The 4,324-nt window shown below is 39.0% G+C and overlaps 1 protein-coding gene across 1 annotated transcript in view; it reads left to right on the top strand.

Annotated features, from left to right (window-relative positions):
- The window catches only part of Cdk14 (cyclin dependent kinase 14), a 596,871-nt gene extending 593,906 nt beyond the window's left edge, over nucleotides 1-2,965 (top strand). Inside the window, exon 15 of the mRNA XM_031379952.1 lies at nucleotides 2,536-2,965. The gene's annotated coding sequence lies outside the window, so the exon portion shown is untranslated. The remainder of the gene's footprint in view (nucleotides 1-2,535) is intronic.
- Nucleotides 2,966-4,324: the final 1,359 nt, after the last annotated feature.

The raw sequence follows: 4,324 nt of genomic DNA, 5'->3' as shown, positions 1-4,324 counted from the left end.
ATTTCTAAGATTGGCTTTAGTCATTTAATAGGATAATAGTGCGTAAAGCAGCCTCCAGCGGGATATGAGATGATGTTAATAATTAAAACTTGCATTAGGTGGTGCCTCTCCTGGCAAACACTCTGAATTCACAAACGTTATCTCATTTTCATCTTATGACATCCTTGTCAAGCCAGTATCTTTTATTGCATTTCTTCAGAAAGCAGCGGAGGCATGAAGAGTTAAACAGTCTGTCTAAACTGAGATCAGATCTGAGATCCCCGGTTTCCAAACTGGCTTCATGTTGTCTATAGTCAGCATTTGTAAAGTACTTAGGTGTAGCTTTTACACTAAAGGGCTAAAAATGTCTCTGAAAGTTTTACAACCAGGCCTATAAACTCAAAGACCCTTTACATCTTTGTAAGGGATAAAGTCCATGGATGTGTGTACTTTCTTTAATAAGCAAACATGGATGCCTTATTCCACACTAGCTAGCACCTGACAAATAACTTATGAATAAATCCTTATGCAGACTTGTGTGTGCACAGTTCCCAGTGTTTTGTAAATATTAACTAATTAAATCTCCATAGAGATTCTGGGGAGGAGGCATCATTACAACCCTTCTTGGTGAATAGTCAAAGAAATTAACCACAGGGAGCTTATGGAGCTTGCCTAAGGTCCTATTCTTGTTAAGTGACAGATACTGAGAATCAAATCCATACAATCTGGCTCCTGAGTTCATGCCTTTAACAAACATTTTGTAACCATCAAGTTTTGAATACTTACTTGTTGAAAATGTGCTGTTTTTTTTTATTCCCCATGTTAGTCAAGGGTTCTTCTCTATATCCATGGTTCTCGAGAGGCAAACACCTGTTTCTATCCTGGGTAGGAACTTTCTATTCAGCCAACAATCTTACTCATGTTGGTAATTCTCACATCCTAGTTGATGGCTAGCTGGGATTCAGCATATTTGGGAGAGCTCAGTTTTGCAGCCTTTCCCATTCAGACCCCAACAAGACACCTCTAGAAAGGAAATCATTTCTTTATTCTTGCTTTGAAAACAAAATTGCAGTTGGCCCTAGAATTGGGATGAGCTGTCATAGTGAACAGAGGTATTTTTCACAAGTGGCTTGTGCAATGCTCTTGGAGTTTTGAGAGCAGTTTTACTGTAGCATATATTCATTATCTCATTTGATCCTTACACAACTGCCCAATGAGGTCACCAGGGAAGCTATTTTCATAACAATCATTTCTGAGATGAGAAAACTGAGGCCCGGCTTCACTCAGGAAGCTTTTCCAGAGTCACCCACATAATGAGATGCAGACACAGAGCATGTTCAATGTCATCTGTTAATAAAGCCTGTAAATTATCTCATCTCATATTAAGCTTAATAGCTTCTGGTGATATCATTGCTAAGCTCAAACACTTAAACAAATAAAAGTCAGAGCGAGTCCTGCTCACAGCTGTAGAAACCCAGAGAGCATCCAAGGATGTTTCAGGTTCAGCTTCCCTTTCCCGTGAGAAAATGGAAAGTGGACTGAACAGGGCCTTAAAGGAAAGGGCTCTGGAAGGCTGCTTCTCCCATACCTAAGACTTGAACTTGTATGCGCTTGCTCATACACTGCCTGGATGCAGGGAAGCCCTGGGCTTCAACAAAAGACATCTCCCCAGTGCCAAAAGTGTGTCCCTTCTCTCAGAGTTACAAACCTTGTGCTGGAGAATTCATTCCACCGAAGGAGGAATGAAAAGGCTTTTCTCAGGGATGAATAATGTATGAGCTAGACAATGACCCCTACAGGTCAGAGCCAACCTCTTTTCCTTCCTCCACTAAATGTTTTCCATAAGAAAATTGGCTCTTATTCTCTTCTTGGTATAGGACAATTGCACTGAATTAAGATACAATTTAAAGATATTTTTGTACATAATCTGCCCACTTTCTCAGGCAATCTGGCATTCTTCCACATGAGATGCTATTAGAAGCTCTGACTTTCTTCCCTTAATGAAAATTCAATAGTCTGTTTACTCTCTGTCCAGCTCTCTTTGGATGCCCTGGGTTTTCTCCTTCAGGCTCTCTTTCAGTGGAGAGATGCTCTCCAAACCTTAGCATTTTATATATTCACTAGAATTTCTCATTTGATGATTTATCTATTCATACTATTATGCTTTTGTATCTGGTGTAATAGTTTCTTAGCAACTTTCTTTTTAGAATACCTAAATGGAAAGGAATGTAATACCTAAATTTTTTTTAAAAAGTAACACTTAGAAGCCAGCAAATAAATAAATAAATTCAGAAGGCTTCTACATTATGACCAAGAACATAATGCTTGCTCAATGAGGACATGCAGTAATTCACTGCATATATTCATAGACTGAAAGAGTTTTTCAATGATCTGATTCTTCTGTGGATTCTGAAGTGGACCCTTTCCAACTCTGATAGCTCTTGGTAGCAGGGAAATAAATGCACAGTGCTTTTAACATGACAAAATTAATGTGTCTCATTTCAAATGCCAACCTTGTTCTTTGGTGTTCTTTTTTTTTTTATTTTTATTTTTTAGTGAGAAGAAAGTAAGATCCCTCTCATTAGAGCCAGAATGCGACCATTATGTTCCACATCATCAGTAGTAGTAGTATGAGTGAACACTCTTCTGAAAGTACAAGCAAATACGAGAAGAAGAATGGAAGAACTGAACTATGAAATAACAATGGGAAGGAAGAAAGTTACAATTATCAGAACATCCTAATAGCCAACTGAAAATGGATGCATACAGAGGGATTTTTTCTCTGAATATTTTAACCATGGTGATTTGAAGTAAGCACTCTCACCTTTTGTTAGAAGGTGTTTACTTTGGTACACTTTAGCTGAAAATGTGGTTTCTGCTTTCAAATTGAAAATAGGCATACCCTTTGGACCAACAATTTTTATGTGTAATAGTACATCCATGTACAAAATGGCACATATACAAATATAGCTTTGTTGATTTGGTATTCTGTTTACTTGAGACAGTCTCGACTATGAAACCCAGCTAGCCTCCAACAGCTAATGGTCCCACCTTTGCTTCCTGAGCACTGACATTCCAGGCATGTGCCACTATGTCCTACTACAGCTTTCTATGCTACAGTGTGATGAGAAGCAAGGCACAGTTAAATAGGACTCACTAGATGAAGGAGGATTGGCTGTGCCACAGAATATGAGGTAATGCTTTTAAAAAGTGAGGCAGATTATGTAAAGCAAATATGGAGGACCTCTGAAATATTCTAGTAAATAATGGAGTTACATAACCTAACCAAGGAAAAGATGATGTGTATGTTTGTGCTTATATTCAAATACCTATTTAGGCATGGTGACACATTCCTGTAATGACATTAGGAAACCAAGGCCAATAGTATCCAATTCATAATAGTGTGAATGGATAAATCATCAAATGAGAAAAAAAATTTTAGTGAATATATAAAATGCTAAGGACAAAGGAGACCATCTCTCCACTGAAAGAGACCCTGAAGGAGAAAACCCAGGGCATCCTAAGAGAGCTGGAAGATCAGGAGTTTGAGGCCAGCTTGGGCTACACAGCGAAATCCTATCTCAAAACACTCAAAAGCAGCTCCCAAGGATGACCTTCACTAGAGTTAGAACTGAGTGACCGGGGGTTAAGAGGAAAATAATTTTTCTATATACTTTCTGATAATGACTATCAGCAGCAAATACTTAAAGTTAAAGACAACCACATAATAAAGAAAATAACAGAAATTGATTCTTTCTAAAGATATGGAAAAGAAGTCCACACTGAACCTTGCTGACTCATTTACTCTTTCATAATAATCCACTCCAAGTTAACAGCCTACATTAAGAAAACTGGAGAGATGGCTCAGGGTTGAGAACACTGACTGCTCTTCCAGAGGTCCTGAGTTCAATTCCCAGCAACCACAAACATCTTACAAACATCTGTAATGGGATCTGGTGCCATCTTCTGGTGTGCATAAAGACAGCTACGGTGTACTCATATGAATAAAATAAATAAATCTTTAAAAGGGAAAGAAAGAAAGATGGAGAGAGAGAGAGAGAGAGAGAGAGAGAGAGAGAGAGAGAGAGAGAGAGAGAGAGAGAGAGAGAAACTATCATGTCTCCCTATTCTGTAGGTGAACTGGGTTCATGTGGACAATTCTCACCACAAGGTGTGTCTGAGTTCATGAAGGCACTCCACTCAGCTGGAAGAACTTGGCTGCCACAGGGACTCACAAGATGGCACCCCTTCTGTAGGAATCTCCATGCTTCTTTCTGGGTCAGTAGTCCCCTGTCATTCTTGACAGTATGACAGCTGTCTTCCAGGAGCATAAGTGTGGACTCTG

This window comes from Mastomys coucha, unplaced genomic scaffold (assembly GCF_008632895.1).
Source record: "Mastomys coucha isolate ucsf_1 unplaced genomic scaffold, UCSF_Mcou_1 pScaffold19, whole genome shotgun sequence".
In the NCBI taxonomy this organism is placed as follows: domain Eukaryota; kingdom Metazoa; phylum Chordata; class Mammalia; order Rodentia; family Muridae; genus Mastomys; species Mastomys coucha.
This window is presented reverse-complemented; position numbering and strand designations above follow the sequence as displayed.